The sequence below is a fragment of the Nelumbo nucifera genome, chromosome 6 (genome assembly GCF_055504915.1).
Source record: "Nelumbo nucifera cultivar China Antique chromosome 6, China Antique-T2T, whole genome shotgun sequence".
NCBI classification, from domain to species: domain Eukaryota; kingdom Viridiplantae; phylum Streptophyta; class Magnoliopsida; order Proteales; family Nelumbonaceae; genus Nelumbo; species Nelumbo nucifera.
The window spans coordinates 46,715,001-46,730,000 of record NC_142654.1 but is presented as its reverse complement, the minus strand read 5'-3'; the positions used below and the strand labels follow the sequence as shown (position 1 = coordinate 46,730,000).

The following is a 15,000-nucleotide window of genomic DNA, read 5'->3' as shown; positions in this document are numbered from 1 at the left end:
ACTTTGTTGTCGGGGGCCATCATTTGGGCCAACCGCACCAAAACGGAACGAGAGGCAAACAACTGCACCAACTCTCCAACACCTAATGGGGCAAGGGAGGGAAGGGCAACGATGCGTGACGCCCAGGCAGGCATGCCCTTGGCCCAAATGCCTCGGGCGCAACATGCGTTCAAAGACACGATGGTTCACGGGATTCTGCAATTCACACCAAGTATCGCATTTTGCTACGTTCTTCATCGATGCGAGAGCCGAGATATTCGTTGCTGAGAGTCGTTTTTTAATATAGAGGCAAAACACCCAACAATGTTGGGATTATGCACCCTTCCATGGAGATTCCTTGGCGCCATCCGCGCCCGGAGTTGGTTGTTAGCTAGGAGGCCACGAGACAATGTGTCAAGAGCAACCCATAACAAGCGAGAGGTGGCCATGGAGGTCATACCCCAAGACCACCCCTCATGGGCCCTTGCGGGCATCACATGTTCATAGGTCTTTCCGTGGGACAGGCATCGACAATGATCCTTCCGTAGGTTCACCTACAGAAACTTTGTTACGACTTCTCCTTCCTCTAAATGATAAGGTTCAGTGGACTTCTCGCGACGTCGTGAGCGGCGAACCGCCCATGTCGCCGCGATCCGAACACTTCACCGGACCATTCAATCGGTAGGAGCAACGGGCGGTGTGTACAAAGGGCAGGGACGTAGTCAACGCGAGCTGATGCCTTGCGTTTACAAGGAATTCCTCGTTGAAGACCAACAATTGCGATGATCTATCCCCATCACGATGAAATTTTCAAAGATTACCCGGGCCTGTCGGCCAAGGCTATAGATTCGTTGAATACATCAGTGTAGCGCGCGTGCGGCCTAGAACATCTAAGGGCATCACAGACCTGTTATTGCCTCAAACTTCCGTGGCCTAAACGGCCATAGTCCCTCTAAGAAGCTGGCCGCGGAGGGTGCCTCCGCATAGCTAGTTAGCAGGCTGAGGTCTCGTTCATTAACGGAATAAACCAGACAAATCGCTCCACCAACTAAGAACGGCCATGCACCACCACCCAAAGAATCAAGAAAGAGCTCTCAGTCTGTCAATCCTTACTATGTCTGGACCTGGTAAGTTTCCCCGTGTTGAGTCAAATTAAGCCGCAGGCTCCACTCCTGGTGGTGCCCTTCCGTCAATTCCTTTAAGTTTCAGCCTTGCGACCATACTCCCCCCGGAACCCAAAGACTTTGATTTCTCATAAGGTGCCGGCGGAGTCCTAAAAGCAACATCCGCCGATCCCTGGTCGGCATCGTTTATGGTTGAGACTAGGACGGTATCTGATCGTCTTCGAGCCCCCAACTTTCGTTCTTGATTAATGAAAACATCCTTGGCAAATGCTTTCGCAGTGGTTCGTCTTTCATAAATCCAAGAATTTCACCTCTGACAATGAAATACGAATGCCCCCGACGGTCCCTGTTGATCATTACTCCGATCCCAAAGGCCAACGTAATAAGACCGAAATCCTATGATGTTATCCCATGCTAATGTATACAGAGCGTAGGCTTGCTTTGAGCACTCTAATTTCTTCAAAGTAACAGCACCGGAAGCACGACCCGGCCAGTTAAGGCCAGGAACGCATCGCCGGTAGAAGGGACGAGACGACCGGTGCACACCGCAAGGCGGACCGGTCGACCCAACCGAAGGTCCAACTACGAGCTTTTTAACTGCAACAACTTAAATATACGCTATTGGAGCTGGAATTACCGCGGCTGCTAGCACTGGACTTGCCTCCAATGGATCCTCGTTAAGGGATTTAGATTGTACTCATTCCAATTACCAGACTCGTAGAGCCCGGTATTGTTATTTATTGTCACTACCTCCCCGTGTCAGGATTGGGTAATTTGCGTGCCTGCTACCTTCCTTGGATGTGGTAGCCGTTTATCAGGCTCCCTCTCCGGAATCGAACCCTAATTCTCCGTCACCCGTCACCACCATAGTAGGCCACTATCCTACCATCGAAAGTTGATAGGGCAGAAATTTGAATGATGCGTCGCTGGCACAAAGGCCGTGCGATCCGTCGAGTTATCATGAATCATCAGAGCAACGGGCAAAGCCCGCGTCGACCTTTTATCTAATAAATGCATCCCTTCCAGAAGTGGGGGTTTGGTGCACGTATTAGCTCTAGAATTACTACGGTTATCCGAGTAGTAGATACCATCAAACAAACTATAACTGATTTAATGAGCCATTCGCAGTTTCACAGTCTGAAATAGTTCATACTTACACATGCATGGCTTAATCTTTGAAACAAGCATATGACTACTGGCAGGATCAACCAGGTAGCATTCCTTGTCGACATCACAACCCGCATGAGACCATCCGAAAACATCGAACGCTCTACGCGGTTGCAATTGTCGATCACATATCAGGACATATAATAGGGTGGTAACAAGGGACCTAAGGCCCTACCCTTGGCATCTTCCGCATCCAAGAGAACACACAATAGACATGTGCCGAGTGCATTGCACAATCACAAGACAATGCATGGCAGCACGTTCTACATGTTAATGGCAGCCTCATCCCCTACCGTGGGAGGAGAGAGACAAACTATCACTCGTGGGGTATCAATTCCATTTCTTTGGGTAGGCAACACAGGAACCATCCGCACACGCCCAGATAGCAACAACTAGCTTGGGCGAAACTGAAGAGGAGGGGAAGGTTAATGGTTCCGACCACAAGCACAGAGGCCATCAACACATGCCATCCAAACACCACTCACGTGCATCGCGTCCACCTTCTGGCAGCCACCCCCCAAATCAACGACTTATCAATGACACGTAGAATGGCCGAGGAAAGCAGCACCCAAAGGCCCCACTAAGCACGGAAAGCAACCATCAACATGAATCAACATCCGAAAAGGGTCACCAGGAGATCACAAGAAATGCGAGAGATGCCAACCGTGTTACACCATTCCCACTCATGCGAGGTCCCCATGGGGGCCTCCCATGCTTGAAATAGGTACGCCGCGTAGACACCATAGAGTGCCTTGGGTAGAATGCAGGGAGGCACCCAAAGCACCATTGCCAAACACCTTGCACGTCACGTAACCCAGCATCGCTAACCCCCAAACGCGTGTTCACGAGCACGCGCGGGACGACACTGTTAAGGCTGCGGCAACGCACGCAGTGCTCAACACAGCAAGTGCGACCGCGCATGCTGCCGAGGGCACCCAACACAACACACATCGCTTGCGATCAAGGGGCACTCAACAGACGTTGCGCTGCAACGCGTGCATCGTCGCACTCCCAGATCTCTTCTAGTGCACGTCATTCTGCAGCAGCATGCACTATCAAGTAAAACCTTGCACATTGTGATGCACGTCATTGCGCTACCATGTCGCGCTCGGTAAGCATCAATGTGCCTTCATGTCGCCTCTAGGGCATGCAACTACGCTACCCGTGCGTCATGGGTGATGGGGGGGAAGCCCCATGACTGCCAACGCTCGCCCAATGGCACCCCCAGGGGGGAACCCCCCCAGAGTCACCACCCCCCCTCAAAGAGTACGTTAAGCTTTTGGGGCTCTGCCAGCAAGAAACATCACTTCTCTGAAAAATCATACTGGGGTTATCTTGAGATGTACGGCTTAGATTGGTCTTAAACTTGACAAGAGACATTAGTTAGGATTGAAAAATGATGAAAATAAATTCTCGGAGAAAAATATTAATTTTATTCATTTTTAATCACTAAAAATTACCAAAAATTGGGAAAGATCTGAAAAAATAATTTTGGAGGGTGGGGGTTGCTTTTTCACACCTGCAAAAAATTTTGTGCACCAAAATAAGCTGGTTTCATGCCGAAAAGTATTGATAGAAATGGTTTTTCACTAATATTTAATTTATAGAAATTACAAAAATTATAAAAAATTAGGAAAATTTATTTTGTGGAAATGGGATTGCATGGAATCAAAAGGGAACACTCCCACACTAATTCTATGAAAAGGTGAGCTAGTTTCATGGAAGAAAGGTGCACAAAGACGAGTTTGGGACTGTCAATCAAAGCGGTGACATGGGGGTGTGTATGGGTGATATGTTGAAAGAGCAACAATGGTCACAAGTGCATTGTGGGAGTACACATCCCTTGCACCACGACACACAACATGAGGCACCAATTGCAATGTGGGTGTGCGCACCCACATAGTGCAAAATGATGCAGCATGGGGCGTTGTGTGCAGTGTCAGCACATCCACCATGATTCACACCCACTTGCACCCTGTGTTAATAGGGCTGTCTGTAAACTACACACCATGCAAAGGTGGAAGGTGGAATTGGTGCACCTAACACAAGTGGTTGTGTTACAGCCCTACACAACACACGGTGGGTGTAGAAGGGCTGTAAACTACTTCACGGTGTGTTAAAGCCCTGTCACTACAATCATAGAAAGCACTACACGTGTAGTGTGAACACGTTTAACACTCCACGGTAGTTTAGTGTTTTTTAATATTGGTCACCGCACGTGGAGGCACCACAGTAGCCACTTGCACCATGACACACCACGGTAGTTTAGTGTTTTCTAATATTGGTCACCGCACGTGGATGCACCACAGTAACCACTTGCACCTTGGCATACCACGATAGTTTAGTGCTTTCTAATATTGGTCACCGCACGTGGAGGCACCACAGTAACCACAGTAACCACAGTAACCATGACATACCATGGTAGTTTAGTGTTTTCTAATATTGGTCACCACACATGGAGGCACCACAGTAACCACAGTAACCATGACACACCACGGTAGTTTAGTGTTTTCTAATATTGGTCACCGCACGTGGAGGCACCACAATAACCACTTGCACCATGACACACCACGGTAGTTTAGTGTTATCTAATATTGGTCACCGCACATGGAGGCACCACAGTAACCACTTGCACCATGACACACCACGGTAGTTTAGTGTTTTCTAATATTGGTCACTGCACATGGAGGCACCACAGTAACCACTTGCACCATGACACACCACGGTAGTTTAGTGTTTTCTAATATTGGTCACCGCACGTGGAGGCACCACATTAACCACTTGCACCATGACACACCATGGGGCACCACAGCACATCCACACTTGGTAGTTCACGCATGCACATGCCCGCACACGCACACGCCAGCGCACGCACACGCCCGCCCGCACACGCCCGCCAGCGCACGCACGCCCGCACACACACGCCCGCAAACGCAGGCCTGCGCGCTTGCACGCCCGCGCACAGCCAACGCTCACACACGCAGGCCCGCACGCAGCCCGCCACGCACGAACGCCTGCGCCAGCGAACGCATGCCTGCGCCAGCGCACGCCCACGCAGCCAGCCCGCTGCACACTGCAGATGCACATGCACAGCCAGACTTACACGCACAATGGCAGGCCACAGGGGCACAATGTGTAGTCGGCAATGCGCACCGGTAACCTCTATGGGGATATGGTGGGTGTGGAGACATGGGATAATGGAAGGGTTGTTCTGATGAGTTAGATTTCCCCAATGGTGTTATGTTGAAAAGGAGGGGAGGTAAGGCTGTTCGGATGAGTTAGATTTTCACACCGACTCGCGCCATTGTCACAGGTGACTCCTTCATCGCGCCATCAAGCACCTACAGTGAGCCACCCGAGTGCCAACCGCGTGCCTTCATGGTGTCAACATGTGTGTCATGGGTGGGCTTTGCTTGTATTTTGTAAGGGGGACCGCCAATGGCGTTATTGTAATTACTTAGTATGCTTTTCCATCATTTTGATGTTTCCTATTGTCACTCCCCCAAAAGCTTAACGTACTCTTTGAGGGGAGGTAGGTAGTCGAGTCAGCTCATAAGCGTGTAAAGGTTAAGCACGAGATCCCCTCGACACTTTACTGTGTGCTTGTGCTTACCACTGATTAATGCAATACAAGTAGCCTTTTGCTAATTCGTGTGCCATCTTGTTGCTTTTGTGTGTGTGTTTGCTTTGTTTCGTAGGCTTACTCGCCCATTTCGAGTGCCGCACGGGGCCCCAATGATTACCCCCATGACAGTTGGTATCAGAGCAGGTGCTCCTACAAATACTCTGGACCGTCTTCGTCCCTACATCAACCCTATGAAGAGCAATCGGGGTGTTTCCGATGACACACCACATGGGCGGACTCAAGCCCACGACACTGACGAAGCTCCACTTGACGAACCTACCAAGACACAAGCCCCAAAGGGGCGTACAACAAAAGCTAGCAAGCACGAAAAATCAGTCGACCAATTAGCTACTGTGGACATGCGCCTCCTACGTTGCGAGGTGACAGTGGGAGAAACCCGAGATCGGGTTGATGAACTCCACCTCAACCTAGAGACGGTTGAGAATGCAGTGGTGGAACTAGAAGGACGTTTCAATGGCGCCTTCAGAGACATGCACACCACCATACAGAATTCGGGAGCTGGGCCTTCCCAAAGCAGCCTACAGGGCTTGCTAGACAGATTCCAAGCGCAATTGGATGAGATGAGAGATGAGATGGCTCTCCTAAAGAGGGCAGTGGCCAACACACCAAGCACTCCCTCCACCCTAGCTTCCATGAACGTCAAGATCCGAGAGCCAACACCTTACTTGGGTGCCCGGGATGCTAGGGAGCTTGACAACTTCTTGTGGCAATTGGAGCAATATTTCTCTGCCACTGGCATCATTGACAACCAAACTCAGGTACGTACAGCTGCTATGTATTTGACTGATATAGCAATGTTATGGTGGCGTAGGTGTTGCCAAGACATTGAACGTGGAACCCGTACCATCGACACGGGTTGGATTCAAGCGTGAGATCAAGCGGCAATTCTACCCAGAAAACGTGGAGTACTTGGCACGCCGAAGAATGAAGAATCTCAAACATCAAGAATCACTACATGACTATGTCAAGGAGTTTTCGGCCTTGACGCTGGAGATCATGGACATGTCAGACAAGGATCTTCTGTTCAATTTTATGGACGGTCTCAGGCCATGGGCTGAGCTCGAACTCCAGCGACGCGGGGTTGAGGACCTCGCCACCGCCATGGCCATAGCTGAATAGCTTGTTGATCTGAGAACACCTAAAGAAGATGTGCAAAGACCATCCAGCCCAGGTACCATGAGTTTGAGTGGGGGAGATCCACAATCAACCCCTACAAAGGAGAAGCCAGTGCCCGTGAACAAGCCCTACACTTACCAACAAGGGAAGAAGCCACAAGGAGGCCCAAGCAACCAGGGCCACCAATCCACTAGAAGACCTCCTCCTGCGCCGTATTACCTTTGCAACGGGAAGCATTGGACGAGTGACTGTCCAACCCGAAAGAAAATAACTGCCTTCATCGCCAAACTCAGCGATTGTGAAGAGACTGATGAGGAGAAACCCACAGCGGCGCCCAGAGTAGGCGCCCTCCAACTCATCAATGCCATGGTCAAGAAAGAGGCCACATCAAAGCGGTCCACCAAAGCCCACAAGGGGCTGAGTTATGTAGACATCACCCTCGGCGGGAGGCCGACCCTAGCCTTGGTGGATACTGGGGCCACCCATAACTTCATTTCGCTTGCGGAGGCAAAGCGACTCGGCTTGACCACCACCAAACAAACTGGGTGGGTCAAGGCTGTCAACTCCGGGGCCAAAGCAGTAGAGGGCACGGCCCGTGGAGTAGAACTCCGAGTTGGACCATGGAAAGGACCCATCAATCTATCTGTGGTTCCCTTGGATGATTTTCAGGTGGTTCTTGGAGTGGAGTTCCTCAAGCAAGCGGAAGCAACACTTATGCCACACATCAACAGTTTGCTTATTCTGGACGAACACTCCCCTTGCATGGTTCCTGTCTCATCAGCCTTGCAGATACTTGGGAAGCAGCTTTCAGCATTGCAGTTGTACCAAGAAACTATCAACCATGAAGACATCTCTGCGTCAACAAGGAAGAACCCCTGTCAAGTACCCCTCATCGACACTGGAACTGGTTGGGAAGTCGTCACCAGGAAGAAGTCACCCCAAGACAGTTCCATTTTCAGCGCAAACAACAATGCCAGTGCCCAAGTCAACACCAGCAGCAGCATCAGCTTCAGCACCAATCACATCAGCAGAAGTCGACTTCGTAGCAGAAGCCGCAAGTGCCCGCAACTGGTGGGCCCAACAGAAGAAGACCCAAGGCCGTGTCAAACCTTGCCCACATCTACTACCACAACCACAGGGGAGAGCGAGTGCCACCCAAGCCATCTAGGGACCACATTCACATCATCCCGAAGGCTAGTTCCCATAGTAGCCCGGTGAGATACCCTTGGGGAAAAATGCATGGGAATCCACACCTTAATAATCCAAAACACCATTTTGATCCTTACCTGGCCCAAACCTACCCCATAGCCAAACAGAACCAGCCACTAACATACCTTTAGGCTGCCAGGAAAGGACTTAGCCATAGGAAACCCCAACAGAATGAGCCAACCCGACCCCACCAAAATATACACCTCGACCTTGGACGACAGCCGGTTCGGGGAGCAGCAGAAGAACCCTCCTTCCGCAACAGAGACTCTAAGGGACCAGCCGAAGCCGATCTCCGAGGACGTAGATCAAATTGAGTGGGGGAGAATGTCACAGGTGACTCCTTCATCGCACCATCAAGCACCTACAGTGAGCCACCCGAGTGCCAACCGCATGCCTTCATGGTGTCAACATGTGTGTCATGGGTGGGCTTTGCTTGTATTTTGTAAGGGGGACCGCCAATGGCGTTATTGTAATTACTTAGTATGCTTTTCCATCATTTTGATGTTTCCTATTGTCACTCCCCCAAAAGCTTAACGTACTCTTTGAGGGGAGGTAGGTAGTCGAGTGAGCTCATAAGCGTGTAAAGGTTAAGCACGAGATCCCCTCGACACTGTACTGTGTGCTTGTGCTTACCACTGATTAATGCAATACAAGTAGCCTTTTGCTAATTCGTGTGCCATCTTGTTGCTTTTGTGTGTGTGTTTGCTTTGTTTCGTAGGCTTACTCCCCCATTTCGAGTGCCGCACGGGGCCCCAACTGTTAGACAGTTTTGTATGCCCTTAGCTTCAATCAGAATGATGTACTTTATGAGTTTATTGTAAATGAATAAAGATACATATTTGATTCATGTTCCCTTCGTATGTTTCTGTGTAATACCCTTAAACTGGACACTTAATGAGACTCGTGTTAGTTTAGAATGTTCACAGCCAGTGGGTCGGTCTGGGGAGACCTATCCTGGCAAGGCTGACACTGTAGTGCCACCAAGTCGGTTGGGGTGGCTTGTCTCAGCTGCCAGGGTGAGACCCTAGGCACATACAGTGTAGGATTAATTGAATCTTTGAACTGGACCAGATTTCCAGTATTGCCCTAGACCTTGGAGATTGATGGGCAAAGCTGGAAAGTTACACCCGACCCCAACACGCGATTATGATACTGCACTAGGTGTCAGATTAGGCTGTCTTTGATGTACCAATCAGTGAGATCCTTAGCGGTGGTCAAAACCTGGGTATGTTGGGACAGTCCGAGAATTCATCTGAGTGGGTGATCATAGTGACAGGATCAGCCCCTTTTTCGGACAAAGGTAATGATCGGGGATGCACTCTCACTGATGGAAACCAAGACTGCCGGGACAGGATCAACCGGGAGATAGGGCTTTTGAGGCCCGAAGAAGAGAATACCAAGAATGGGAGGAGAAAAACTCCCTTGCCCGCTGCTATATCATTGCCTCCTTGGACAATCCAATTCAGAGGCAGTTCGATCAGATCGAACTTGCTAAAGACGTATTGGACAGTCTTAGGACAATGTACGAAGAGCAGAATCGTTCTACTCGGCAGAAGGTCATGAAACAGTTCATGACCGCGCAAATGTCCAAGGGCCAACAAGTTCACGACCATTGTCTTCGGATGATGGGCTATATCAACGAACTAGAGGCTCTTGGATCCGGGCTGGATCTGGAAACTCAGATCGATGCTATTCTCAACTCTCTGCCTCCATCCTTTAATCCATTCATCATGAACTACAACATGAACAAGCTGAACGTCAGCTTGCAGGAACTCAGCAATATGTTGTAGAGGGCTGAAGAATTGATTAAAAAGGATGAGCCCATTGCCATGCTTGTTGAAACTGGCAAATCGGGCAAGAAAAGGAAGGCGAAGAGAAAGCCCCAGAAAAGGGCTGCCAAACCCAAGAAACAGAGGAAGGACAAGGCATCAGATGCCTGTCATTTTTGCAAAAAGACCGGCCACTGGAAAAGGAATTGTCCTGCCTACCTGGAATCCAAGAAAGGTAACTTCGAAACTTGTGTTATAGAAACCAATTTGTTGGTAGCTTCTGCGTCCTGGTGTATTGACTCCGGGGCTTCATCTCATGCGTGTAACTCACTGCAGGGGTTCAAGGTAAGCAGAAGGTTGAGTGAAGGAGAAGTCACACTCTACTTGGGGACTACTGCAACAGTTGCGGCCACGGCCTTAGGAACCGTGGAACTATATTTTAGAGAAGGAATAATTGTACTGAAAGATTGTCATTATGTACAAAATTTAAGAAGAAATTTGATTTCTGTCTCAAAACTGTGTGCAGATGGTTATTCTGTCTTCTTTAGTAATACGATTACTATTAAAAGAAATAACAGATTCATCACATACGGGGAACTGGAGAACGGTCTCTATGTTCTACATCCTTCTCTAGAAACTAACATAACCGAAACTACGTCGGTTGAGAACCCCAAGAAGAGAGCCCGTGATACAGTTAATCCCACGTGTCTGTGGCATTACTGACTTGGCCACATCGGTGTTGACCGAATCACAAGGTTGGTAAAAGATGGTCCTTTGGATTTTCTAGCCGTAGAAGATCTTCCCACTTGTGAGCCTTGCCTACAAGGCAAGATGACGAAACGGCCATTTAACGGTAAGCCTGAAAGATGTACAGGCACACTTGACCTAATACATACTGATGTATGTGGTCCCCTGAGTGTTAGGACACGAAATCAACACGTGTATTTCATCACCTTCACAGATGATTTTTCACGATATGGTTACGTGTACCTAATGAGACACAAGTCTGAATCCTTTGAAAAGTTCAAAGAGTTTAGACAAGAGGTCGAGAAACAGTTAGGGAGAGAAATTAAAGCCCATCGATCCGATCGAGGTGGCGAATATCTCTCTGACGAATTCAGGGACTACTTAAAGGACAATGGGATAGTATCACAATTAGCTCCTCCTGCTACACCACAACTTAACGGTGTTTCAGAGAGGAGAATAGGACCTTATTAGATATGGTCCGGTCGCTTCTCATACACTCAGAGTTACCCACATCCTTTTGGGGTTACGCATTAGAGACTGCGATTTACGTGCTGAATCGGGTTCCAACCAAATTGGTTCCGAATACTCCATATGAACTTTGGACCGGAAAGAAACTAAGTGTCAGACAATTGAAGATTTGGGGTTGTCCAGCACACGTTAAAAGAATGAGTGCAGACAAGTTGGAATCTAAGACCAGTTGTTGCCTATTTGTAGGCTACCCAAAAGGCTCTGTAGATTACCTTTTCTATGACCCAAGTGAGCAGAAAGTGTTCTGCAGTCGAAATGCGCAATTCTTGGAAACCGACTATATCCTGGACACCCATCGTCAGGAAGTTGTTCTTGATGAGGAGAGCTCAGGAGCAGTGGGAGATGTCCCACAAGTTCCAGGTAGTGACCAACTTAGAAGATCCACTCGGGCATCTAGGCCACCAGTCCGTTATGGTTATGACCAGGATAGTTACCTGGTGGAAACCTTGACTAGAGAGGAGGATCCCGTGACTTACGCGGAAGCTATGTTGGACATAGATTCCCAGAAGTGGGTAGAGGCCATGAGGGCAGAGATGGACTCAATGGAGACCAATGGAGTCGGGACACTAGTAGATCCGCCCTCCGGGGTAAAGGCAATCGGTTGCAAATGGATTTACAAGAGGAAGAAGGGCCCCGATGGTAAAGTTGAGACCTTCAAGGCTCGTCTGGTGGCGAAAGGGTACACTCAGAAAGAGGGCATCGATTATGAGGAAACCTTTTCGCCTGTGGCCATGCTTAAATCCATTAGGATCCTGCTAGCTGTAGCAGCATACCATGATTATGAGATTTGGCAGATGGATGTCAAAACTGCATTCCTGAATGGAGATCTTACTGAAGATATCTATATGCAGCAGCCGCAAGGCTTCATTGTTGCAGGTCAGGAAAACATGGTATGTAAACTTAACAGATCCATTTATGGGCTTAAGCAAGCTTCTAGAAGTTGGAACATCCGTTTTAACTCTGCTGTCAAATCGTTTGACTTCGAGCAAAATCCGGATGAACCCTGTGTCTACAGGAAGTACAGTGGGGATAAGGTTACCTTCTTGGTTCTGTATGTAGATGACATTCTACTCATTGGGAATGATGTGGGAATGTTAACTACGGTGAAAGTATGGCTTTCGCAGCAATTCTCCATGAAAGATCTTGGAGAAGCCTCCTATATACTGGGTCTTCGACTCTATAGAGATAGATCGAAGCGGATAATAGGATTATCCCAATCTGCTTACATTGACAAAATAGTCAAAAGATACAGCATGGAAAACTCCAAGAAAGGAAATGTTCCTTTCAGGCACGGAGTCACTCTCTCTAAGAAGATGTCTCCCAAGACTTCTGAGGAGATTGATGGCATGAAAGACGTTCCCTATGCCTCTGCCGTAGGGAGCATCATGTATGCCATGCTGTGCACTCATCCTGACATTGCTCAGGCAGTGAGTGTAGTAAGCAGATTTCAGGCCAACCCAGGGCAGGAGCATTGGACTGCTATGAAAAACATACTTAAGTACCCACGAAGGACAAAAGAGTTTTGTCTGGTGTTCGACGGTAGCTCACTACAGATCCAGGGGTTTACAGATGCCGATTTCCAGTCAGACCCAGATGATAGAAAGTCTACATCTGGATATGTTTTCAAGATAGGATCGTGTGCTATTTGCTGAATGTCAGCAAACAGGGGTCCTAAGTAGCAAATAAATAGTCCACAACCCAAGCTGAAAGCATTGCCGTAAGTGACAACGCTGAATTTGGAATTCAGCACATCACCCATTCCACTATTGTATGACAACGCTGGACCTACGGGAGGATAGTGTAAAGAGGTAGCATCAGCGGAGAATGTGGTAGACCCATTGACAAAGCCACTATCACAGAAAGTGTTTGAGAAACGCATGGAAAGCATGGGACTCCGGCTAGTACCTGATTGGACCTAAGTGCAAATGGGAGCGGTTAGACAGTTTTGTATGCCCGTAGCTTCAATCAGAATGATGTACTTTATGAGTTTATTGTAAATGAATGAAGATACATATTTGATTCTTGTTCCCTTGGTATGTTTCTGTGTAATACCCTTAAACTGGACACTTAATGAGACTCGTGTTAGTTTAGAATGTTCACAGCCAGTGGGTCGGTCTGGGGAGACCTATCCTAACAAGGCTGACACTGTAGTGCCACCAAGTCGGTTGGGGTGGCTTGTCTCAGCTGCCAGGGTGAGACCCTAGGCACATACAGTGTAGGATTAATTGAATCTTTGAACTGGACCAGATTTCCAGTATTGCCCTAGACCTTGGAGATTGATGGGCAAAGCTGGAAAGTTACACCCGACCCCAACACGCGATTATGATACTGCACTAGGTGTCAGATTAGGCTGTCTTTGATGTACCAATCAGTGAGATCCTTAGCGGTGGTCAAAACCTGGGTATGTTGGGACAGTCCGAGAATTCATCTGAGTGGGTGATCATAGTGACAGGATCAGCCCCTTTTTCGGACAAAGGTAATGATCGGGGATGCACTCTCACTGATGGAAACCAAGACTGCCGGGACAGGATCAACCGGGAGATAGGGCTTTTGAGGCCCGAAGAAGAGAATACCAAGAATGGGAGGAGAAAAACTCCCTTGCCCGCATTATGATACTGGAAAATTACACCCGACCCCTAGACTCGATTATGATACTGCACTAGGTGTCGGATTAGGCTGTCTTTGATGTACCAATCAGTGAGATCCTTAGCGGGGGTCAAAACCAAGGTATGTTGGGACAGTCCGAGAATTCATCTGAGTGGGTGATCATAGTGACAGGATCAGCCCCTTTTTCGGACAAAGGTAATGATCGGGGATGCACTCCCACTGATGGAAACAAAGACTGCCGGCAGCCGATTTCAACCGTTGAGATTTGTTTTGCAAAATATATTTTATATAAGATATAAAAGTATATATATATATGGTTTCTAAATTGTTTGCAAGAAGGTTTTAATTCCCGGGATCCATGTGAGTGGAGAGTGCAACACTGTTCCTCGCAGCCGAGGGAGAGGTCCTCTCTTGTCGGGCAATGTATGATCATTATGGGCTGAGAGGTTAAGTGTAAGACCATTGAGGATAATGCCTGATGGGCTAATCTTGCATCTGCCCACAGTCCCTGGGTGTTACAAGGTGGCTTGGCCCAGGTACCACTTAGTGTAAGTGTTGGGCCCATAGAGCTCATTTGATGGGTTTCAGGGGGTACACTGTCTTCAGCAGTGCATTCGGCCAGGCCTTGTAACAAAGGCTGGGCTGAACCCATGTGGCTGATGTGTAGATCAATGCTTGGGTCCCACGCCATACAAGGAAGCCCAACTGGGCAGCAATTTGGAAGGTTTTTTGAGTACATAACCTTAATGGGCCTTAAGCCCATTTCGAACTGGGCTGATTTGATCAGTCATCTAAAGGGGGCAAATTCTGAAGTGGGTCAGCTAAAAGGATTGGGCTTAGACCCTATCCACCCGGATAGTCCAAGATCTAAATAAGATTTAGATATGGAAACCTCCTAATTAGACTAGGAGACAGCTGATCTGATCTGCAGATAAGATAAGGATTATCTCTTATCACTAAGGGACTTCTAACCCAAATATGATTTGGAATTAGCAACTCCTAATCTGATTAGGAGCTGATCCCTTTAAGATTATAAAAGGGGAAGGGGGCGGCAGCCTTGAAGAACACAAAAACATCAATAGCATTCTTCTCTTTAAGAAAGAGAGAT

At 48.4% G+C, this 15,000-nt stretch overlaps 2 non-coding genes across 2 annotated transcripts; both read right to left on the bottom strand.

Annotated features, from left to right (window-relative positions):
- Nucleotides 1-116: 116 nt before the first annotated feature.
- LOC148790873 (5.8S ribosomal RNA) lies at nucleotides 117-272 on the bottom strand. The gene has a single exon (XR_016077986.1). It is a non-coding gene; the product is annotated as a 5.8S ribosomal RNA (ribosomal RNA).
- A 238-nt stretch (nucleotides 273-510) lies between these two features.
- LOC148790872 (18S ribosomal RNA) lies at nucleotides 511-2,318 on the bottom strand. Its single transcript, XR_016078124.1, has one exon. It is a non-coding gene; the product is annotated as an 18S ribosomal RNA (ribosomal RNA).
- Nucleotides 2,319-15,000: the final 12,682 nt, after the last annotated feature.